This window comes from Malania oleifera, chromosome 8 (genome assembly GCF_029873635.1).
Source record: "Malania oleifera isolate guangnan ecotype guangnan chromosome 8, ASM2987363v1, whole genome shotgun sequence".
Taxonomy (NCBI): domain Eukaryota; kingdom Viridiplantae; phylum Streptophyta; class Magnoliopsida; order Santalales; family Ximeniaceae; genus Malania; species Malania oleifera.
This window is the reverse complement of record NC_080424.1, coordinates 34,269,154-34,296,384: the sequence shown is the minus strand read 5'-3', so window position 1 is coordinate 34,296,384 and position 27,231 is coordinate 34,269,154.

The following is a 27,231-nucleotide window of genomic DNA, read 5'->3' as shown; positions in this document are numbered from 1 at the left end:
ATAATTCAGGGAAAGTCTATAAATACCCCCTCATTTGGAATAATTAGTATGAGATTAAAAATCTTGATTAAGAGAAATTCTATGAAATTCCCAAAATCCATAATACTCATATCTAAGCTTCATTCACTCATACTTACCTTCTACTATTGCCTAAATCCTTCATAAGTTTTTTTTAAATGATTGTTTGCTCTCATTTGGTTTGTGATTGTATGATATAACTTTTCTTGAGAGCCAAAGCTTAAGTATTCTTAGGGGACTTTGTTAATAAGTCTATCCTAAGAAGATTTTGTTAGATCTTCTAAGATTGCACTTTCATTGCAACATCTTGAGAAGCTCGTATTTCATTTTGGTTGTAAAATTTTTTCAAAATTATTTTCAAATATCTATTGTGTTTTATCTTGAAAAATATTTGAAGAGATATTTGTTTATGAGGTAAAAATATTTATTACAATATTCATTGATTTATATCATTCGTTGAATACAAAGATTAAACTCTTATTGCAAACCAAACATATACATTACTAGAGCATCATACGATTGAGAAAATTTGCTAATTGAAATATGCATATATATTGTTTGGCTAATATCTTTGTTTGAGCACTTAGAGTGAATACATCTTGTGATACAAAGATTATAGTGATTGCACTCTCACGCACTGGTTACATCGATAGTAAATATTTATTTAAGAGTACATATTACACCACTGAGCTTATAGTTCTTACATGTTTGGGGTGGATTGATTATTGATTGCGCGTAACTGGGTACATATCTGCTTTACTTGAAAGTATAATCTCTGTACCAATTTCATTGATTGTGAGCATACTGTTGTATTTCCAGGCAGAGGCCTGAAGAGGGAGACTAGCCCTTTGAAATAGTCTCGAATTGGCTTAGACCCGGTCAGAAAAGCTAGATGCACCATCCTGTTAAGGTGTAGGTTGAGGTCAGCCCCGCTAATTGATGTGGTTGTAAAGGTTGAGGTCAGCCTTGTGTTAATTGACCTGGTTGTAATCGATACTGCTCCACCCATTAAGTGAGCTTTTAGTGGAATCCTCGGGCTTGCAAGCTAGAGGCGGGGACGTAGGCACAGTTGGTCGAACCCTGATAACACATCGTGTGCATTGTTTATATTTTCACACTTTATATTTATTGCACGTGCATGTTATGGTGTGAAAGATGCGCATGATTTAAATTTCCATATATTATATTTATTGACTCATTTGGAGCTGCATAAAAGACCCTAGGTTGTATTATACGATTATCTCATTTAACCTAGGAGATAAATTTTAAAATTCCAATTCACCCCCCTCTTGGGAATACACCAATTCTAACAATTGATATCAGAGTCTCATTGCACTAGATTTAAACGTTTTTGCAAAGCAATGACTCATATTGGTGTATCCCCATTCAGAGAGGGACAGTCACCTTCTAGTCCTTCATTATTTTGTGGTGTTGATTACACCGCTTGGAAAATTAAAATGAGCATATTTATAAAATCAATGGACTGGAGGGTCTAGTAGGTGATTGTCAAAGGAATTTGTATGCCAATAGAAAATGACATTAATTTGTTGCATGCAAATTCACATGCCATAGACATGCTATATTGTGCTTTAGATTCTAATATTCTACTTAAGTGTGTGGCATGTCATAGAGCACAGGAAATATGGGATGAACTGGAAAAGAGATATGGAGAGACCTAGGTAAAAGAAATTGCCACTCCAAACGATGATCAGGTAGTGGCTGATAATAAGCAGGTTGCATTAGTAAATGATGAGGTATATGAATCTTACCCTACCTCATTTACTAATTCATGTAATGAAGCATGTGATGATTGTTTTATTGAAACTCATGATATATCATATGTTGAATCATCAATTGCCTCTAATGACTGTTTTGACAATGACGCATGTATGAATTCATGTGATGTTTACTGTGATGATTCTCGTGCCAAATTATGTGATGTGTCAAATGCTGAATCATCTATTGAATATCATAATAATTTCGTTAATGATGCATGTGATGATTTATATATTGAATGTTGCAATATATTATGGAATGAATCATCTGTTGCATTTTGTGACAAATATGTTGATGATGCATGCAATGATATATGTGAAAATGAGTGTATTAAATCTTTTGTTGAATCATGTGCATCAAATTTTGAAAGCATGACATCTTATGAAAAATCGAAAAGGAAAATCCTTGATGCTTATAAGATTACAGTTAGGATGTCTAAGCAGAAAATTTTTCTGAAAAACAAAAGTAAAAAGTTGGCAGCATAATTAGAAAATCTAAAAGACTATCACGTCTTCTTAGAAAAGAGCAAAATTAAGAAGATCTTAAAAATTATCTACTTAAAATAAGAAATGAATGATTATTCTAGGGCTACACTCAAAGTTATAAATGAGAAGAATAATCATAATAAATCCTTAGAAATTAAAAAGAAAAATCTTTTCAAAAAGGATTTAGGACTATCACATAATTCCCACTATCATGCCTCAACAAGCAATCATAAGAACTGTAAGCATATCCTTTCACGCATTTACAAAACCTGCTTACATTATAAAAGAAAAGGGCACAACCGATTTATTTTCTCATCTAGAAGTGTCAGAGGGTTAGAAAAAGAAATGATGTGGGTAATCATGAAAGCAAACCCTGTAGGACCTAAGGAAAAATGGATTTAAATTAAGATTATCAAATTAGTTAATTCTTCCTTAGATCTTAGGATTAGGTTTAGGGGGTAGTGATGATGATAGGTTTGGGAAGTGGTGCGTACTTAAAATTCTTTGAAAATTTAGCCAACACGAAAATTCATGAAAAATATCCAATCTAATCACTTAATGAAGAAATATCATGATGATTGGATAATATATGAAAACATTGGTTGTAGTATACTTGAATGAAAATCCACTTCAAAATGGACAAAATATTTTTGCTTGGTAAATAAGTCAAATGCTTAATTCATGCTTAAATATAATACTTTAAGTTAAGTCACTGTTGTCCATTGTACAAAATCGAGTGTTAGGGTTCCATCTTATATCATATATCACTATACCCTAAACTCATTTTTGAATATGAAAAGCCTAAATCAAAATCAAGTCATCACTCTAGGCTTAAAGCACTATTGATCATAAATGACGAATATATATTGAGTGCTTCTCATAGGTATAACCAAATTAGGATAATCCACAGGAAATCCTTACCAAACCACGTTCAGATTCAGTAAGGTCCCTTCTACTCACTGACCAGTATCCTTGCTTCATAATTATAATTATATCTAAAGGATACATACCACTGTCCAAAAAGTTGTATTCAAAAATTCATACTCTCGTAGACGCTCTGTGCATATACCTTGTCACACCCTAAACCCGCGAGTGGGTCCCAGGTGTGAATAAAGTAACCTAACATGTCTCTGTATCAATTAAAACATACATGATACAACACAAAATGAGAGTCCGACCCCGTGGGGTGAACAGATGCTTCATATACATACACAAAAATATCCATACTCATCAAAATACGCAGTGAAATACGGTCTTTTTACACATATACAGTATCATACCAGAGTCTAAGCTAGGATATACATTCCCATAATACAAAACATACCCTAGGTGTTTACAAAACCATCATGACCACCCGAATACCAAAACTCGTACCTCACAGGTACTAGCAATAGCTAACGACACCCTACTTCCAAACGCTAGAATGCTAATTACGACTACTTGAAGGACCTGAAAAAGATTGTATGTATGTTTGGGGTGAGACACCTCTCAGTAAGGAAGAAAACAAGTTATATCAGTGTACGGCATACCAATGTTATTTTACATACTTCATAACACGATAAAATACGATGCAATTAGAAACATTTCCATACAGTTACATACAGTTCCAGTATTTTCACAAAACCATTGCAGTACATACGATACCCAAAACATACGGTCAATTTCGTCACACTAGTACGCAACTACACAAGGTCATTTAAGTCTCACAGCGATTATATTGCTACATACGCAACTACGCCACGACGACCAAGGCCCAATAGTGATTACATTGCTCCATACGAAACTACACAAGGTCACCTAAGTCTCATGGCGATTACATTGCTACTCACACAACTACGCTGTGACAACCAAGGCCCACAGTGATTACATTGCTCCATACGATGTAGAACACACGATCAGTGACCAGTCGGAACATACTGGTGATATTTCACACCCCAGATATAGAGCCGGCCACTCTCACCCATCGTAGTTAATCGGTACATGGCGCAGCGTACGGTAATTAACCACCACATAGCTGTCTCGGCGTACGGTAATTAGCCGCCGTTAGCCTTTTCACAAAACCTGGAATCATTTTGGAACTCACGTTCCTATACATTTCAGCGTACGATAATAAGCCACCACATAGCTGTTTTACAAATACCTGAAACAAATACATACAACCATACATACCACAAATTCAAGTATACAGTTTATGCAAATATGGATTACGGTCACTTCAATATTACAGTTTCAACGTAACTAAGAGTTTTCCAAACCAATTAGAGATGATACTCGAAATCCCCAATTTTTTCGAAAACTGTAACTTGAAAATCTCACATTTTTACCCGATAGATTTCCCCAAATAAGTTACCAAACCATACATACGATCATAGCCTATAAGCTTACCGATCCTGATTTCGAAAATAAACTAATACAAACAGAATCCCGTTACCTTAACCCGAATTCCAACTACGAACTCTACGATTTTCAAAACTACGAATCGAGACCCCAAAACCTACAAACTACAGTACAATTCACGTTTACAAATAATACTACTATACATATACTGAATCAGAAATGAAAATTGAGCCTTACCTCGATTTTAGCCAAAAACCCGGAAACGCTTGAAACGAGATTCCGATCCATTAGAAATGTAGAAAATCCTTCCCTGATCCTCGCAATAACATTGGATTTACGAATCAGGTGACGAATAGCGAACAAATCGAAGAGAGAGAGAGTTCCTTCGATTTCTAGAGAGAGAAAGAGAGAGTTTAGGGAAACTTAGTCCCAAAGCAACCAAAAATATCATTTATAGGACCTTTGACCCGGGTGGATTCGTCGACGAATTGGCGTCCTCATCGACGAGTCCTCCATTGGCTTCATTGACGAGTCTCTGAATTTCATCAACGAGGAGCCTTCAACATTCGTTGACAAACCCTGGTCTCATCGACGAACCCTGCTCAATTTACCATTTTACCCTTCTTTTACACAATTAACCCATATATTACGGTTTGAGTTCTTACAATCTCCCCTCCTTACAAAAATTTTGTCCTCAAAATTTGCAACCTCTTATTACGAACACATTCATACTACTACATATATACACACTCAGGTGAAATGGCGACCATTTATATGTAGCCCCGTTACAATACATACATACATACTCTAAAGAATACGACAGCTATTTATACGCAGCCCCGTTATAATACATACATATATACTCTAGAGAATACGACGGCCATTTATATGCAACCCCATTACAATACATACATACATACTCTAGAGAATACAACGGTCATTTATACGCAGCCCCGTTACAATGCATACATACATACACTTCCTCACTTATGGCAGAGGAATACCATGTTTACATGCATACACGGTCTTGGAAGTTCACAATACTACAAGACTCTCCCAGAAACTAACAGCACAATACTAATATGAAAACAAAGTATTACATACATACATACATACTCATACCACCCTGCTATCTAAATACTACTCAAAACAACTGCGGATACTTGTTCCCATGAAGCTTCCTCGATCTCATGGTTTCGCCACAATACCTGCACCAGTGGTATTTCTTTGGTACGAAGCTTCTGAACTTTACGGTCTAGATCCTGAACAAGTATTTCCTCACACGCTAAAGTATCCTTGATTTCCAACTCATCATAACTGATAACATGAGATGGACCCAACATGTACCTTCTCAGCATGGATATGTGAAACACATCGTGGACCCTCGAAAGTACTGGGGGTAGTGCAACTCTGTAGGCCACCGAACCCACTTGCTCAATAACCTTGAATGGTCTGATATACCTTGGGCTCAACTTCCCCTTCCTTCCAAATCTCATCACTCCCTTCATTGGAGCGATTCTAAGGAATACTTTGCCCCCTACCTCGAACTCCAACTCACGGCGGCGAACATCTGCATAGCTCTTCTACTGATTCTAAGCCATTCTAATCCTCTCCCGGATCAAACCTACCTTCTCAGACGCCTGCTGCATAAGTTCAGGTCCTAACACCTAATGTTCACCAACCTCATCCCAACACAAAGGAGATCGACACCTCCGACCATACAAAGCCTCGAACGGTGTCATCCTTATACTAGACTGGAAGCTGTTATTATAAGCGAACTCTATAAGTGACATAAACTGTATCTAGCTACCACCGAAGTCTACACACAAGCTCACAACATATCTTCCAATATTTGTATCGTTCTCTCCAACTGTCCATCAGTCTAGGAGTGGAATGCTGTACTGAAAGTAAGCTTCGTCCCCAATGCCTCCTATAAGCTCGTCCAGAATCGAGATGTAAACCTTGGATCCCGATCCGATACTATGGACACCGATACTCCGTGCATTCTCACAATCTCATACACATACAAATCTGCTAGTCTGCTCAAAGGATAGCCAACTTTCATCGACATGAAATGAGCAGATTTCATCAATCTATCCACGATCACCCAAATAGCATTCTGCCCATGAAATACTGGTAGCAATCCAGTCATAAAATCCATGGAAATATGCTCCCATTTCCACACCGGAATAGGCAAAGGCTGCAACGGCCCTACTGGCCTCTAATGTTCAGCTTTCACCTACTGACACATCAGACACTGCTCCACGAACTGAGCAATCTGTCATTTCATACTAGACAACCAAAAGGTCACGCGCAAGTTCCGATACATCTTCATACTACCAGGATGTACCGTAAACAAAGAACGATGCACTTCCTCCAGAATCGTCCTTTTGATCTCATCATCGTTCAGAAATCATAGTCTGGTCCCAAACTTCAACACACCTCCCTCGGAGATGTTAAACTCTGTAGTTAGACCCTGCTGTACCTTTTCCCTAACCTCTGCCAACTCTACATCACCAGCCTGCGCGGCTTTTATACGCTCAAACAAAGTCGGCTGGATCACCAAGCTAGCAAGATAAGCCTGATGATCACTAACCACCAACTCTATACCTGAGCTTTCCAAATCTCATCTGATGTGACACTGATTTACAATCGCAAATATAGCCATAGGCCCTGGCTTCCAACTCAACGCATCAGCTACCACATTAGCCTTCCCTAGGTGATAACTGATCGTGCAATCGTAATCCTTAATCAACTCTAGCCATCGCCTTTGCCTCATATTCAGCTCCTTCTGCGTGAAAAAGTACCTAAGGCTTTTGTGCTCAGTGAAATCTCACACTGAACACCGTACAAGTAGTGTCGCCAGATCTTTAGGGCATAAACTACAGCAGCCAATTCTAGATCATGCGTAGGGTAATTCTTCTCATACTCCTTAAGTTGCTGAAAAGCATAAGCTACCACCTTATCCTGTTGCATAAGCACACATCTCAAACCTTTTAGAGATGCGTCGCTATAAATCACAAAACCCCATCCCCCGAAGGAATGGTCAATACTGGAGCAGTAACCAGCCGATGCTTCAACTAGAGAAAGCACTGCTCACAATCACTAGTCCAGTCAAACTTCACTCCCTTCTTAGTCAATCATGTCAGAGGTCCAGACAATTTAGGGAATCCCTCTATGAATCGATGATAGTAACCGGCCAGTCCTATAAAACTTTGAACCTTCTGCACACTCTTCGGTCTAGCCAAGTCAACCACAACTTCAATCTTGCTAGGATCAACAAAGATACCGCCCTCAGACACCACATGGCCTAAGAAAGCGACCTGATTCAACCAGACCTCACACTTCTTTAGCTTAGCATACAACTTCTTCTCCTACAGAATCTGTAGCACCAACCTCAAATGGTTTTCATGCTCTTCTGGACTCCTCGAGTATACCAGAATATCATTAATAAATACCACCACGAATCGATCTAGGTATTCATGGAAAACCCTGTTTATCAGATCCATGAATACTGTCGGCGCATTGGTTAACCCAAACGGCATAACCAAGAATTCATAGTGGCCGTATCTGGTTCAGAAAGCAGTATTTGCTACATCCTTAGATCTAACCCTCACCTGATGATATCCTAACCGTAGGTCGATCTTCGAAAAGACCTGCATTCTCTGCAGTTGGTCGAAAAAATCATCTATACGAGGAAAAGGGTAACGGTTCTTCATCGTCACTTTGTTGATCTCACGGTAGTCAATGCACATACGCATCGACCCATCCTTCTTCTTCACAAATAATTCTAGAGCTCCCCAGGGCGAAACACTCGGTCGAATAAAACCCTGGTCCAGTAGTTCCTGCAACTGTTCCTTCAATTCTCGAAGTTCTTCTGGAGCAATCCGGTACGGAACTTTAGAGATCGGTGCCTTACCAGGCAGCTACTCTATCGCAAACTCCACCACACGATCCAGAGGTAAATCGGGTAAGTCATCTAGAAACACATTCGGAAACTCGTTGACCACCCGACTATCCTCGAGTCTCAACTTATCCCACGGCGGTTTTTTCATGCAAGTTAGGTACCCCTGACAACCATCCAAAAGTAACCTCCTTGCCTGTAATACCGACAGAATCTGTGGCGCTGAACGCATTCACGATCCCATGAATTCATACTCCTGTTCCTCAAGAGGTCTGAAAACTACCACCTTCCTATGACAGTCAATCACTGCATAACTGGAGAACAACCAATCCATTCCCAATATGACGTCGAAACCCGACATGTCATATACTACAAGATTTTTCGGTAGCAGTCTCTCCTGAATCACAACTGGGTAGCTTCCTAACATCTTACTACAAATCGTTACACTCCCAGTCGGTGTCGTCACAGACAACATCTCATTCATCACACAGGTTTTCGCCTCACACAACTTCACAAAACTAGCAGATATGAACGAATGGGTTGCCCCCGAATCAAATAAAACAACAGCTCTATTCGAAAGCAATAACATGGTACCTGTCACCACGTTCCCAGTGTGTTCCGCATCTGCTGGAGTAAGTGAATATACTCTCACCGGAGCCGTGGTCGCCTGGTGGTTTCCCCGAGGCATCTGATTTCTCCCACGGTTCTAACTCTAAGCACGCATAATCCTTCTCTGTTCCTGACAGCTCTTCATCATGTGGTTCGACTTGCCACAGTTATAGTAGAAACCCTAAAATGGCTGACATTCGCTATCGTGCTATTTACGGGACTTGGCGCATGGTGCGGAGGATGGATCCCCCTGAGAACTCTGCCGCTCGGTGTTCTGCCTATAACCATAGTTGTAGTTCTTCTTCTTCTTCCACTAACCCTGCCAAGGACCACTCTGAGGACCAAAAGATACTAGCCTCTTCCCCTGAACCTACACTACCTCATCTTCCTGAAGGTCGGTCTCAACTATGGTGGCTTTATCCACTAGGACAGAGAACTCACGGTCTGCAACATCCCCACAAGACGGCGGATGTCTTTCCTCAAACCCCTCTCGAACCTCTGAGCCTTCTCATGCTCATTCGGAACCAAGTACAACGCAAATTGAGATAACTTGATATATCTGGCAGCATACCTCTGCACCATCAAAGTTCCCTACGTCAGGCCCAAAAACTCATCAGCCTTTGTATCCCGAGTGGAGACTGAAAAGTATCTCTCAAAAAATACCTCCTTGAAGCGGCCCCACATCATACCAAATGGACCAGCTCTCTGCCTCTCAAACAGACTCACCGCCGTCCACTATCGCCCTACTTCCCCCATCAGCTGGAAGGTAGTGTACAAGACCTTCTGCTTCTCAGTGTAGTGGAGGACTTCCAAAATCCTTTCGATCTTCTCGACCCAGTCCTCCGCCACTATCGGATCAGGTCCTCCTGTAACTGTTGGAGGGTGCATGCGTGTGAACCTCTCGATGGTAAACCCCGCATAAATAGAAGAGCTCTCACGTCTCCTTACACTTCGCCTAATCTATCGGATCACCTGTCTCGCCAAACCACGAGACACAGAAGGAGACTCATAGCTTGCCGTCTCCTCGGAGCCACTCTCCAAGTTATTATCCTTGGGCTCCATTCTGAAAACAGAATAGGAATCAGTTCGAATTCCTATATCATACAGAGTTAACACAATCATAGACCTAATCATGTCAACTATTACTCTCTTAGGTCTAAGCCTGCCCCATCACACCGACACGAATCCATCAATGGTTTACCCTGCCTTTACTAGAAACGTCATTCCAGGAAAAACACGAAATATCGCCGACACATCCCGATCTAGCAACAGAACAACCCTCGACCAACACTACCCATTACCTACATCCAATACTCTGGTATATACACATCAATACTCCTAACCAAGTTTACAAGACCTAACAACCTGGTTAGCTCTGATACCAAGCTATCACGCCCCGAACCCACAAGTGGATCCCAGGTGTGAATAAAGTAACCTAACCTATCTCTGTATCAATTAAAACATAAATGATACAACACAAAAAAAGGGTCCGATCCCGTGGGGTGAACAGATGCTTCATATACATACACAAAAATATCCGTACTTTTCAAAATACGCATTGAAATACGGTCTTTTTACACATACACAGTATCATACTAGAGTCTATAAGCTAGGATTTACATTCCCATAATACAAAACATACCCCAGGTGTCTACAAAACCATCCTAACCACCCGGATACCAAAACTCGTACCTTATAGGTACTAGCAGTAGCTAACGACACCCTCGCTTCCAAACGCTAGAATGCTAATTATGACCACCTGAAGGACCTGAAAAACATTGTACGTACATTTGGGGTGAGACACCTCTCAGTAAGGAAGAAAATAGGTTATATCAGTGTGTGGCCTGCCAGTGTTATTTTACATACTTCATAACACGATAAAATACGATGCAGTTAGAAACATTTTCATATAGTTTCATACAGTTACATACAGTTCCAGTATTTTCACAAAACTATTCCAGTACATACGATACCCAAAACATACGGTCAGTTTTGTCACATTAGTACGCAACTACACCACGACGACCAAGGCCCAATAGTGATTACATTGCTCCATACGCAACTACACAAGGTCACCTAAGTCTCACAGCAATTACATTGCTACACGCGCAACTACGTTGCTACAACCAAGGCCGACAGTGATTACATTGCTCCATACGGTGTAGAACACACCCATCGGTGACTAGCCGGAACATACTGGTGATATTTCACACCTTGGATATAGAGCTGGCCACTCTCGCCCACGGTAGTTAACCGGTACATAGAGCAGCATACGGTAATTAGTCGCCACATAGCTGTTTTGGCGTACGGTAATTAGTCGCCCCTAGCCAATTTCACAAAACCTGGAATCATTTTGGAACTCACGTTCCTATACATTTCAGTGTACGGTAATAAGCTGCCACATAGCTGTTTTACAAATACCTGAAACAAATACATACAACCATACATACCACACTTATTTGGTTTACGGCAAATCATATCGTTTACAAACTCAAGTATACTTTTTATGCAAATATGGATTACGATCGTAGCCTACAAGCTTACCAATCTTGATTTCAAAAATAAACTGATATAAACAGAATCCCCTTACCTTAACCCAAATTCCAACTACGAACTCTATGGTTTCCAAAACTACGAACTGAGACCCCAAAACCTACAAACCACAGTACAATACATGTTTACAATTCGTACTACTATACATATACTGAATCAGAAACGAAAATCGAGCCTTACCTTGATTTTAGCCCGAAACCCGGAAACACTTGAAACGAGATTTCGATTAGCTAGAAACGTAGAGAATCCTTCCCTGATCCTCGCAGTAACATTGGATTTACGAATCAGGCGATGAACGGCGAAGAAATCGAAGAGAGAGAGAGAGAGAGAGAGAGAGAGAGAGAGAGAGAGAGTTTAGGGAAACTTAGTCCCAAAGCAACCAAAAATATCATTTATAGGACCTTTGACCTGGGTGGATTCATTGACGATTTGATGTCCTCGTCGACGAGTCCTCAATTGGCTTCGTCGACGAGTCGGTGGCCTCGTCGACGAACCAGATATTCTAATTCCTCTAGACTTCTCGGTATTCCCTCGTTGACGAGTCTCTAAATTTTGTCGACGAGGAGCCTTTAACATTCGTCGACGAACCCTGGTCTCGTTGACAAACCCTGCCCAATTTACCATTTTACCCTTCTTTTTCACAATTAACCCATATATTATGGTTTGGGTTCTTACATACCTGGACATCATTATTAAGCACGAAAATATTTTAGAAAATGTCCACTCACTCTAAACACTCTTCTAAACTAAATGATAATTTGATTGTTAAGAGTATTTACTCATTTTCGCTTTACAAGCTCTCAAGTTAAAATCAAATCTATTAGAGCTTCATATACTTAGAGATGCATTGAATGGCTAAAATTCTTTGCACTAGATTTCAGATCTTGATTATGAAATGAAGTTTGAAAGAAACCTATGCATGATCAGTTGAATTTAAAAGTCATTCTAACTTATGCCTCTCACACATATTTAGATTCTTAAGAACAAAGGCAGACATAGGCTTATCATCTTTATGAATATTCATTGTGACTTTTTGGTCCAATAAGCCTAATACATTCATGCCAAGTCTAAATTCATTAAAAATCCTAATAACCTTGGCTAAGTAATTAGAAAATGAAAAGGCATAAATTGAATAAGTGCATAACTTAGGGGGAGCATTTTTCTTCATGAATATATATATATATATATATATATATATATATATATATATATATATACACACACATTAAATGCTCTCATGATTTTCATCTTTTATGCCCATATGCCTTCATATGAAAAGCACTAAGCCCCTACAATTCATTATGTGTTTAATGAGCATATTTTCTAATGGATAGTTTATCTTTTGTATCATTTGTTGATCATACTACTGTATTGCATGCTTGTGTTAAAAGCCTCCTACATGGCAGATGCAGTTGATGAGAATTGCATGCTGGTAGTGGATATAGGTTCTCGTGTGCCTTGAACTGAGTCATATATTGCTTAGTTGAACCTATTAGGTACAGGTTTTATGGAAAAATGTCCGATTTACAGACGGCATGCTGCCGAAATTTTGATAGGAATTTTCCCAAAATAAAACTTTGTGCTAAAGATGATTATGATAAAATTAATGTTAAAATATTTTTGAAAGGATGAGTGAAACCAAATAGATAATTAAACTTCATCCTAACATAATCATCAACTGTTTAGAAAGACTCAGATCCATCCCTACAAGAAGCGCATAAATGATCCATATGCATCACTTTCGTTTATTGAAATATTAAGGCTCTTCTGATATCCCTGAACATTATATCTTGCACTTAAAACTTTATGTTTTGATATGGAATGTTCATGGGTCATGAACTCTATTGTGTGCCTTAATATATACTATTCTGATGCATCCATGGTCAATAAGGACAACTATACTAATCAAGTGACAAATGTAATGGACAAATACTCGGTATAATTGATTTTAAAAATTTGGATTGATGACTCATACTACTAAGCATAATGAAATTAATCTTTGGTTGGTATAAGTAATTAAAGAATCTAAGCACGTACTCAAATTGAAAGGGGGAGCATCTAAGCATAAATCCTATCTTATTTTGCTCACAAATATTTTTAGCTTAGATTTATTGTGAACTCACTGTGGCATGTGCTTAACCAAAACAATCTTTGGGAAAATCTTAAGTTGATATATATTTCTTTGCCACATGTTATTTGTGTGCGCCATATGATCTTGCATGTGATTGTTGAATTTTTAGGATCATTATGGTTTTGGTTTTCTGGTTATGTTATGAACGTACTTAAATGCTAAAACTAGAAAAATATTGTTTGCTTGTTTTAAATTAAAGCTTCTTTCTCAGCAGGCACCCCCAATATTTTTTGCAAACATCATAAGGGGGATATATATTTATACATATACATATATATATATATATATTTATACATATACATATATATATATATATATTTATTTATTTTAATACTTTAGGGAAGAACTAATTTCAAAACTAAATTTCTTTTCTCTCTTGCCTTATTATTATTGTAACGCCCTGGACCCGCCATGTGGGGCCCAGAGTGTTAAGAGGACAACATGCGTCTCTGATACCATTTACGCAGCGGAGAAATAATAATAAAAACCGCGAACATAATATACCAAAGTTCTATAATTATACATCATCAAACTCATTTCACATATCCACGTTCTCTATAATACAAAACCAGACAGAAATTTTATAATACATAAAAAACTAAAACATAACCGATTAAGTCTCACTCACAAAAATACCCTGCCTCGAAGCTATCTAAGCCCGATCACCTGGATAACTTGAAAAGATTTAACAATTGACGGGGTGAGACACCTCTCAGTAAGGAAGAAATAGTTTATAATAGTGTGTGGCTGAAGTGTTTATAATACAATTAAAATATCCATCTAAAGTGTACACACAAATCACAAGTAACCCAGTTGTCATACCCATAATCACACAAGATCTACGTCATTATCGTCCATTCGCATATTCACAACCATCATGATTTTATTGTTAATTTCCGAGAATAAGGAAATCTACCCGCCCATACAAGTAGGTTCCCTCTGCTCTAGTGCTAACACCAGGACACTCACCTTTCTCAGTAAGCCCTTGGGTTATGTATCTAGGTAAAGACACCGAGAATGGGGAAGATCACCCGCCCATACAAGTGGCTTCCCTCTACTCTGGCATCCATAAATAATTACCAGAATACTCGCCTTCCTTAGCAAGCTCTAGGGTGGAAAAATCTACTTTACCCAAAATACTTAATCAATGAAAAGTCGTAACACAACTAACACAATCGCTTCAAAGAATTTCCGCATACACCCATATCATAATCAATCCACACAGGATCAAATCACACAACATCAATGTCCACACAGGACTAATCAAGTCGCACAACATCAATGTCCACACAGGACCAATCAAGTCACACAGCATCAATGTCCACACAGAACCAATCAAGTCACACAGCATCAATGTCCACACAGGAGTGGTCCACACAGGACTAATCGAATCACACAACATCAATGTCCACACAAGACTAATCAAATCATACAGGTTACAAAACAACCACTTCGTTCATAGTAAATAGGTAAACAACCTTCTTATACCACTACCAATGTTTACCTCCCAATTCCCAATATAAACGTTCGTATAATGACCTCCTTATACCAGTGCCAATGTTATATGATGATTATACCAGGTACGATATAACGACCTCCTCATACCACTATCAACGCTATTTCACAATTTACATGAACCCCAACACAAGTCATCTGCAAACCAATCATGCCACACATCCACAATTCTAGCACAGATTACACAACATCAATATCCACAATCAATCAATATATTCAACCAAACAGATTTCACAGCCAAACAATATTTGCAGTCTCGATAATTCCTCATTCCACATAATTCACAATCATTTAATTAGTAAAAATGGTTTCAACCACACGAATTTTCCCAAGATAATTTATCTACCTAAAGACATTGTTTTCCATACCAGTAAGGTTTAGAAAATTATACCTGTATGTATATAAGAATTCATACTCAAAACTAGTCGTTTATAATTATGAAAAAGCTATTATAAAATATTTCCCCTTACCTAATTCTCGAAATTCAACCCATGATCAACAAAACGAGACCCTGAAATTTAAAAATTCTAGATTCCTCAAACCTTAGCAAGATACCCTTATAATACTTCCTAAGCTCCAAATAACAATATTTGCTAAAAAATTCCAAAATAATTTACTTACCTTGATTTTGGGATGTTTCCCAAACTACTCAAATCGAAGATCTACTCCGCCTATATTGCAGAGAATCTTCCTCAGGAGTCTCGTGATAGCTTTTGATCATCAAATTGAGCTGAATCCGGCCCGAAATCAAAGAGAGAAGGTGGAAGGGCCAAAATTTCTAGAGAAAGAAGGGAAACATGCAAAATTTTCACACTGGAATGAAAGAATTCCACTTTTTATACACAGGGATTCGTCAACGAGACACATTGATTTGTTGACGAGTCCTGTACAAAATTCGGTGATGAGATAGAGAACTCATCGATGAATTTCAGTTCGTGAAAAACCCCCTCTTGGTAATTCCTCGTCGATGAGACACGTACCCTCGTCGACGAGCTAAGAAGAACATTCGTTGACGAGACCAGTCTATTCATCGACGAATGTTTGCTGCCACCCTTTTTGAATTTATTCTTTCTTTCCTTTCTATCTTCCTTATTACCTTAATTTATTTTAAAATTTATCGAGTTTTTACAATTATTATTATTTACTATATGGTTTTAACTTATATAACTAGTTTGGTAACTTCACATAAAAATGCATGTGAACTAGTTAGACTATGTTTATGCTTAAACCTTCTTTTTGGTATCATATGTCGTCTTCCTTTAACTCAAATCTTCCACGAGTCTTATGATATGTTTCAATTGTAATGGGTTGTGCATATTTATGGCCTAATTTTGTTTTTCATGTCATTTAAATCATTTAAATGACCAGTTGTATTGTTTGTGAGCTAAACTATTGAAGTTATATTTGTCATTTATTTTTCATTGTATGGATATTTTATCTCTTGAATGACTGAAAGTTATACTTCTATTTTATGTATTGAGAATACTGACTGTTTGAATAATTGTGAATAAATTGCTAGGTTTTATAAACTCAAACAGGTCCTTTTTATACAGGATTTGTTTTAGAAAGTCCTATTTTCAAACGACATGCTACCAAAATTTTTGAAAAACTTTCCAAACTTATTGTGTATAAAAATGATATTTTCATCTTATTTGCCTATGTATACTTGAATGTTTATCTAGACCCTTTTTACTGTTACAAAAAGGGGGAGAAGTAGGCAAGTATTTGTCATCATCAAAAAGGGGAAAATAGACATAATTTTTGGAAACCAGGTAAGGGGAATAGATTAAGCTAGTAGTTTTTTGAATTTACCAGTTAAAATGGAGATTTTATGTGTTTATAAATATATATGACTATCATGTGAGTTTTTAAAAGAAAAGTCAATCGTTTGAACTATGGTTTTTGAGCCTAGGGCTATAGTTATTCTTTGTGAAAATGGAATGATTAAAGTAATGAGTTTTCTGGAAATTGTGGAGATGATTAAATGTGTATTTTCAGTAAAACTGATGATGAATATGGGTTGGCTTACTATTTGAATGAGATATAATTATGATTATTATTTGAAATGCGTGGCATGAGTAAAACGAAAATATTGAGTTGAGTTGTGATATATATATGTATGTATGACATGTTGGAAATATTGAAATGTATTGGGATTGTAGACACCCCAATTTTAACTAGGCCGTATTAAAAAGTTGACCTTGTATTCCCAGGAATGGGAGGATCCGATTGAGTCCCGATATTTTAAATTGAGTCCAAGTTTTTAAAATTGAATCCCTATATTTTTAAATTGAGTCTTGGTGTTTTAATTGAGTTCGGTTATTTTAAATTGAGTCCCGGTCATTTTAAATTGGGTCCCAGTCCTTAAATCGAGTCTCAGTTATTTTAAATTGAGTCTCCGTTCTTAATTAAGTCCCAGTGTCATTTTAAAAATGAATCTCAATATTTTAAAAATAAAAAAGAGTCTCGGTGTTTTAATTGAGTTTGGTTAGTTTAAATTGAATCCCAGTATTGTTAAATTGAGTCTTTGTGTTTTAATTGAGTCTGATTATTTTAAATCAAGTCCCAATCATTTTAAATTGAGTCCCAAGTCTTCAAAAATGAGTCTAGTATTTTTAAATTGAGTCCCAGTGTTTTAATTGAGTCCTAATTCCTGAATTGAGTCCCGGGTATTTTAAAATTGGAATCCCATTTTATTTGAGTTCATTTTTTGAGTCTAACCCTCCTATTTTTGGGAATTCAGTTCATTTTTATATAACCGGCTATTTATTTTTGGATGGTAAAATTGAAAAAAAGAGGACATGCATGAAATGGGCCGTGAGTGGGTGAAGCAATTTAATGGGCCATGGCCTGTACACATACTTACATATGGCAGCCCTATGTACGTAATTGCATGGGCCATGCAAACTCTTAGGAGGCGGTAGCTTTTAGAAAAGAAAAAAGGGTAAGGCTTCTTTTAGGAGCTTATAAAAAGGGACGTGTTGACCTTATAGGTCGCACCCAGTTTTGATTATGACAAATACTCATTATATATCTAATGGGTGTTTGAGATTATATGCAGGAATGAAAATTGTCAAGATCATAATGCACATGCACATGGAGCAAATGAAGATTGAAAACCAATTTATATTCAATGTTGTAGTATGTATCTCATTTGCAAAATTGGTCTGTAATAGTTAATTAGGGTCTTTGGTTTGTAATAAGCACACACATCACATGCATGATCTATTACGTAAGCTCAAACCAAGTATAACCTAAAGTGACCTTAGAAAGACCTTAGGGTTTACCCTTCGGTCGACTGAAGGTCAACCAACACCGGATATTTTCGATGTCTTCAAAAGGACCCAAAAATGACCCTAGGACACTCACCATTGCATTTATAAATGTTAGGCACTTGAATAGGGTTTGTGTGAATCATAATATGACCAAAATGCACACATTGGGCACTTTCGGTCAACCAGTCAAGGCAGTTCATTCTGCCCCGGTTGACCGAAACTGGTCTGGGTCAACCGGTTGACCACAGTATGGTCGATCGAGTCACCATCATTCATTTGACCCCGGTTGACCAAACCACTTGGGAGTCAACATTTTGACCTCCTAGTCAACCGAGTAAATTTTATATTTCACCAACCTAGTCGACTAGGGATCCTTGGGAGAAATCCCAACTGTCTGGTCGATCGAATCGCCCAGTTCAAAATAGCCTGGTCAACTGAACCTCGAAAAAAAGGAAAAATCGCCTCAGATATACTCGTTCGATCGACAGAGTCCCCAGTTCAAAAGTGTCCTAGTCGATCGAGCCATATGAACTTCAGTCGACCAAAAGTGTTCTGGTCGGCCGGGCTTCTCGGGTTGCCCTGATTTTTTTACCGTGGTTAATTTTTTAAAATAAGGTTAAAATAATTAAAAGGTCATTAATCTTTTCTAATAATACCAGATTTGTCCCCAACGGTTATATTTCATGGGGTGTCTATATATACCCTTTCATTTTGGATTATTAGCAAGAGATTAGCAGATTTGATTAGGGAAAATTCTTTGAAAATCCAAAAACCTATAATACTCATTTTCATACTAAAAACACTCAGACTTACCTTCTCCTACTACTCATACTCTTTGTAAGTTGATTGAGTGATTATTCTCAAAGGTTTGCTCTCCTTGTTTATTTGATTGAAACGATTTTCTTGAGAGCCAAACCTAAGTGTTCTTAGGGGCCTTTGTTCATAAGCCTATCCTAGGAAGACTTACCTAAGCTTCTGATTATTGCATTTGTGTTGCAATTTCTTAGAAAACTTGTATTTGTATTTGGGTTGCAAAAACATTTTCAAAAACATACTCAAATATCTTGTGTGATTTACATTGACATATTTGTGAGAAGATATTTGTGTTTGTGATATTAATCTTTGTTGCAACATTCATTAACCTACATATCATTTGCTGAATACAAAGATTGAATATCTTTTGCAAACCAAGCATTTACATTATTTGATATTTACATGCTTGAGACATCCTGCTGAATGAAATATTTGAGACTTGATATCTTTGTGTGAACCCAATTGATCGAATATCTTGAAGATACAAAGATTGCTTGATTGATACTCTCACGCACTCATTACACTGATAGTAAATATATATACATCTGAGAGTTGAAATACTAGACCACACTGAGCTTACATATTAAATCATTTTGTGGTGTTTGTGAATGAGCATATTTGGGTACATATCAGCTTTACACGAAAGCACAATCACTGTACCGTTTCATTATTTGAGCAAAACTATTGTTTTCCAAGCACGGGCCTGAAGAGGGAGACTAGCCCTTTGAAATAGTCCCGGATTGGCTTAGACCTGGTTAGGAAAACTAGGTGCGCCATCCTATTAAGGCGTGTAGGTTGAGGTCAGCCCTGCTAATTGACCTAGTTAAGGTTGAGGTCAGCCCTGTGGTAATTGACGTGGTTGTAATCGGTGACGCTCCACCTTTAAGTGAGCTATTAGTAGAATCCTCAGGCTTGCAAGCTAGAGGTGGGGATGTAGTCACAGTTGGCCAAACCTCGATAACATATCATGTGTTTATTTATATTTTCGCACTTTATATTTACCGCACGTGTGTGTTATTATGTGAATGATGCGCTTGATTTAAATTTCCATATATTATATTTATCAGTGTATTTGGAACTGCATAGAAAGACCCTAGGTTGTAATATTCTGCTAACATCTAGTTCAACTTAGGAGAAAAGTTTAAAATTTCAATTCAAACCCCCCCTCTTGGGAATACACCAATTCCAACAGGACGGCCGCTGGGTAAAAAAGGGAGACCTCCCAAGCTCTCCTCTCTCTATCTCTCTCTCTCTCTCTCTCTCTCTCTCTCTCTCTCTCCCCTTCTCTCTCTATTTTTCACGTAGACACACACCCATTCTGCTGCTCCTCAAACCTTTCCAGCTCCCTCTCCATTTTCAGCCACATGCACCCATCCTCCCCTACCTCCTTCTCTCCCATTCTCCCACAGGCAACTACCTCCATAGCTACCCTCACCTCCAACTCCCTCTCTACATTCTCTCCCTTACGATTTCACACACACACACAACCTCCCTCACCTGCAGCACCTCACCTTGTCGGCGTCATTGCCAAAGCCACCAAAACACCGACAACCACAACCACCCTCTCTCTTGGGCTCCTTTCCCTCCTCACGTGCTCACCATATCCATCTGCCCCGCTGGCAAGTAACAGGCCACAAACCACAGCAGCAGTCGAAGGGACGCTGGAGACAACACATAGCAGCGGCATTCATCTTCGTCGTTGGAGTAAGATCATCTTCGTCTGGCAGTAGCCAGTCTTTAGTTGGTCGTCTTCCACAAAGCAGAGCATCTCCGGTGGTACCCTTTTCCCTCTTCTTTTTGGGTAAGTTTCTTGCATATACATGCAAATATATAGGTATATATATATATATATATATATATATATATATATTTATGTAAATTTTAAATTTTTTATTGTACATTTAACTGTTGTTTTTTTTATGTATGTATATGTAACGACCTGAAGAATAATGGTATTTGAATAATGAAAAGAAAGGGAATTGGAAACAAGAATATAAGGAGGCAGTCGACGACGTTACATTTTGGATGGGACAATCCCAAGGAATTTTCCAAGCCTCGTCGACGAACACAAGGGTTTCGTCAACGAGGGTTCTTCAGGATCTTGTCGACGAGAAGATACCAAGAGAAGATTTTTGGAAGCCTGAAATTCGTCGACGAGGGTTGAAGTTCGTTGACGAACTTTCTACAGGACTCGTTGATAAGGTGATGTGGCTCGTCGACGAATCCCGCAGTATAAATAGGGTTAAACGTGATTTTTCACTTCATTTTCTTGTGCAGAAACTCTCTCTCTCTCTCTCTCTCTCTCTCTCTCTCTCTCACTCTCTCTCTCTCTCTCTCTCATCCTTCATCTTCTCCTCCTTCTCTCTAAGTTTTTGGGTTAGATCTTTGCCGGTTTGATGATTTGAAGCCACCACGACGCTTTTGGGAAAGTTCTCTCCAAATCTGTCGGAGCGGATCGTCGGTGGGGTTGAGGTGGAAATCATCTCAAATCCAGGGTAAGGCTTTCTACTCAGTATTTGGATTTTTTATAGTTTTAGAAAGCGTAGTACACATAGAAATATTGAACTTTAGTTCTAGAAAATTCCGTTTTCAGGCTGTTGAGCAGGGAACCCTGTGGGTGTAGGACTAATTTTCTTAGGGGCTTTTTAGGAATCGGGTAAGGGGATAAACTAAGCTAGTATTTTATGAAATAATATGTACAATATTATAGCATTTGATTTCAGGGAAATAAATATATGTATATATGATTTATATTTGGGAGAATACTGTTGAAAATGATGGTATGTTAAATATACGAAAAATCTGTTTAGTGTGGCATGAGTAGAAATTGATATGAAACATTGTTTTCTGGAAATGTATTAAAGAAATGGATTTTATAAAGAAAAACCGGCATACGGGCCGAGATTTTTATATATTTTCTGACGTACGGGCCGAGATATGTATATGTTTTGCTGGCATACGAGCCATGGTATGTATATGATTTGACGGCATACAGGCCGAGCTATGGATATGATTTTCCAGCTATGGATATGATTTGCCAATGTACGGGCTGAGCTATGTATATGATTTTCCAACGTACGAGCCGAGCTATGGATGTGATTTGCCAGTGTACAAGCCGAACTATGGTAAAATGTGAAATATCGGCGTACGGGCTGATGATTTTCATGATATACGTAAATATGCAAAATGATATGATTGATTTGAAAATTAATGATATGAAATATCCATGTATCACAGTTTCAGAATATGTTATATGATATCAAAACTTGGTTGGCTTGGTCTAAGCTAGCACTTGCATCGTACCGTCGCTATGTGTCCAGAGACATCATGATCATGATATTTGTGTTAGCGCCGCTGTACGGAGTAGTGTGAGATTGGATGGTCGATGTGGTTTTTAAGAAGTGAGTGAGCACCCTTGGTGTACAAAACAGGTCCGACAGACCCATCAGACTTACAAACTGTACTTTTAACTTGGCAGTGGTCGGCCAAACATTGTCAAGTCCTGCCTTCGGGCCACACAACCTAGTCATGTGGGGGTAATACATGACAACAGTCAGCTAATCTACCAGGATTGTTTTCGTATTATTATTATTTATATGAGATGAATTGTGCTATGGAAACCATTATGTTCTACCATGTTTGATTATACATGTTTTCCCAAAAATGATGTATATACAGTTTTACTGATTATGTTTATGATTATATGTATATCACCGAAATTCTCATGTTGCCACACGCAAGTGTTAGTTTATTTCCTTTACTGAGAGGTGTCTCACCCCAAATTTTATAAACATTTCAGGAGCCCCTGATAGGAGAGCGGGTAAAGCCCCGCTGATTTAGTCCGGTTGATCTGCCCTTCCAAAAGGGTAAATGTTTTGATGGGGCCGGATGTATTTTGTGGAAAATGTCCCTAAATCTTGTTTTAAGATGTTTATACTGAAATACAGTGAATATAGTGACTCTAGTATTGTGTTGGATGATTTTTTATTTATGATATTATGATTACATGTTTCCTACTGCTTAGGCTTCCGCATTGTGTTTCTTATGTATCCCTGGTACCCATGGGTCCCGGTGGATTATGATCTGCTGAGTTTGTGATATGAATTTTATTATATTATATAAAATGTGGAAATTAAGCAGGTTGTCACAGTTTGGTATCAAAACCTAGGTTTCTAGGTTCTGTAGACTTTACAATGCAGTAGAAACAATACTAGAATACAGGAAATGATTTAAGGTTTTATTCTACAATCTAGAGGCAGGACTTCCGTGGTAGTTTCTATGTTTTCCCTGGGGTGACGATTTTAGGAAAACCATAGTAAGCTATTGTCGGGTTGTGTTCCTAGAATGTAAGACTAGGGACTAGAAATAAGTTGAGAGTGTTGAGATAAGAGGCTAGGTTAAGCGGGTAAATTATAAGGATAGGATTTCTGAGTTGCATTTGTTGTTTTCAGGATGGATCCAGGAGGAAGTAGTGCCAATGCAAGTGGCAGTGATGGAGCAAAGCCATCATGTGTAGCTGGGACCAACTCTGACGCGGTATTACGTAACATGGCTTAGCAAGTTATAGCTGAGATGGCTAGGAGCTCGAGGGAGTAGGGTGATCCATCTGCAAGCCATAGGTGCACCATAGAGAAATTTACGAAGATGAATCCTCTGCCATTCTCAGGTGGAGTCGATCCTGCAACCGCCGAGAACTGGATGCAGGAGACTGAGAAAGTTTTGGCTGTGTTGCAGTGTACCGAGGAACATAGGGTCCTCTTTACCACCTATAGACTGACGGGAGAGGTCGAGAGGTGGTGGACTGCGGTGATACTATTGGAGCAGCAGAGGGCAACTCCGATAGCCATGACATGGGACCAGTTTAAAGAGTTTTTCTTTAATAGATATTTTCTAGCTACTGTTAGGGAGGCTAAAGTAGAAAAGTTCCTGAGTCTGAAGCAAGGACAGTTATCCGTCCAGCAATATGTAGCGTGTTTCATCGAGCTTTCTCGTTTCGCCCCATATATTGTTCCTGATGAAGTGAAGAAGGCGAGGTAGTGTGAGAGAGGCTTGAGGCAGAGTATATTCAAGCAGGTGGTGGTGTCGCGGATCCAAGATTTGCTGAGCTAGTTGATAAGGCAGCCTTGGCAGAGATTGTTAAGCGTCTCAATGTAGAGAAGCAGCAACAGAGGAAGAGATCTACATCTAAGGGCTACCAGTAGGGTCCTATACAGAATTAGTGGAGAAGAGGTAACCATGGTAGAGGGTGGAGACAGGAAACGGGAGGATGCGAGGTGCAGGCGGGGTAGGGTCCTCCAGTCTATCAGACTTGTGGTAGGAGACACTGGGGAGAGTGTCGAGCAGAAGGGATGGTGTGCTATCGCTGTGGTAGAGCGGGGCATATGGTGCGAGACTGCCCTACACCACTAGATGTAGTTCTAGCTCCCAGACCATACCGGGGAGATTATCAGGTTCCACGTGGGGGCCAGCAAAGGAATACGGCTCCAGCCAGGGTGTTTACTCTAATGCTGGGAGAGGCTGAGACAGCAGGTGACATGGTGACATGTATGGTTATTATGCGTTCTTTTAAAGTTATTGCATTGTTTAATTCAAGAGCTACACACTCGTTCGTTTCTTCGAGGTGTGTTAAACTATGTGGGGCAAAAACACAGTTGATGAATACTTAACTATTAGTGTCTACACTGACTAGATCTGTAGTGAGATGTAGTAAAGTACTCCAGGATTTTTCAGTTGATATTCAAGGGGAAATTCTGTCTGTTGATCTGATAGTGCTAGATATGTATGGATTCAATGTGATTTTTTGCATGGATTGGCTAGCAGCTAATTTTTCCAGCATAGATTATCGAGCACGAGAAGTGATATTCAGACCTCCAGGGAAAGCAGAATTTAGGTTTGTAGGATCGCAAGTGCAATCCCCACCTCAGCTAGTTTCAGCTATCCAGGCTAGGAGACTACTGCTAAGCAGTTGTTAGGGTTTTATGGCAGTTGTGAAGGAGATGTCAGAGAATGAATTGAAACTTGCTAGCATGCCTGTAGTAAAGGAATTTGCAGATGTTTTCCCAGATGAGTTACCAGGCTTGCCACCCGATCGTGAGGTAGATTTCCCTATTGATCTACTTCTAGGTACAGTGCCGATTTCTAAAGTACTTTACTGGATGGCGCCAGCAGAGTTGGTAGAATTGAAGAATTAGTTGCAAGATCTACTTGATAAGGGCTTTATACGACCCAGTGTACCTCTGTGGGGAGCTCCAGTTCTATTTGTGAAGAAGAAGGATGGGTCTATGTGGATGTGTATAGACTATAGGGAGATTAATAAAGTGATAATCAAGAACAAGTATCCTCTACCCCGTATAAACGATTTGTTTGATCAACTCCAGGGTACACGGGTGTATTCGAAGATTGACCTCCGATTCGGCTATCATCAGGTAAAAGTGAAAGCAGAAGACATCTCGAAGACGACCTTCAGGACCAGGTATAAGCATTACGAATTTCTTGTTATGCCATTTGGTTTGATGAATGCTCCTGCGGTATTTATGGACTTGATGAACAGAGTCTTCCACCAATACCTAGACCAGTTTGTTGTTTTTTTTTACTGATGATGTACTGAAGCATGAGACGCACTTGAGGTAGGTTCTGCAGATGCTTCGGGAAAAGAAGTTGGACACCAAGTTCAGTAAATGTGAATTCTGGCTTGAGAAGGTCGTGTTCTTGGGGCATGTTGTATCTGGAGATGGTATTTTTGTGGATTCTAGTAAGGTTGAGGCCATAGAGAATTGGGCTAAATCGAGGAATGTCCAGGAGATCAGGAGTTTCTTGGGGCTAACTGGGTATTACCGTCATTTTGTAGAGGGATTTTCGGCTTTATTAGGGCCTTTTACATGACTAACTAAGAAGGATTCCAGATTTGAGTGGGACGACAACTGTGAGTAAAGTTTTCAGGAATTGAAGTAGAGGCTAATCACAACACTAGTACTGGTCATTCTATCAGGGGGCAAGGGGTATGTCATTTACAGTGATGCGTCCTTGAAGGGACTTGGATGTGTATTGATGCAGCATAGCAGAGTGGTGGCGTATGCGTCCAGACAGTTGAAAGAATATGAAAAGAACTACCCTACACATGATCTTGAATTGGCTGTAGTAGTACACGCTTTGAAGATTTGGAGGCATTATCTGTACGGCGAGCGGTGTGAGATCTTCTCTGACTATAAAAGTTTGAAGTACTTTTTCAAGCAGAAGGAATTGAATATGAGGCAAAGTAGGTGATTGGAGCTAATTAAAGATTTGATTGTACCATCAGTTATCACCCAGGAAAAGTAAACATGGTAGCTGATGCGTTGAGTAAGAAGTCCAGGGAATCAACGTTGGCAGCTATGGTGATCCAATATCTGATCATGATGGATCTTGAGAGACTCGGCATTGAGTTAGTCGAAAGTGGTTCTTAGGCTCACATTGTCAGTTTAGTGGTGCAGCGTACTCTGCAGGAAAGGATTAAAGCTGCCCAGAAAGAAGACCCAGAATTAGAAGAGGTGATGGACAGAGTAAAGAATGGTCAGGGGGAGGAATTCAGTGTTGCAGATTGTTAGACCAAATAGTTAAAGGTCTTTCATTCCTACTATGTTTTGATGTTATCAACCCATTAGCTGCTCTCAAGGTCACTAACGTTTCTCTAAGATATGTTTCAGGTATACAGAATGGCATTTGAACCAACAAGCAGTCAAAACAACTTATGTCATGACCAGAAGCACAAGTCTCTTAAAGCATTCATGAACAATACAACAAATGTACAAAAGTCATCTGAAAAATGAGTGTGTAAAA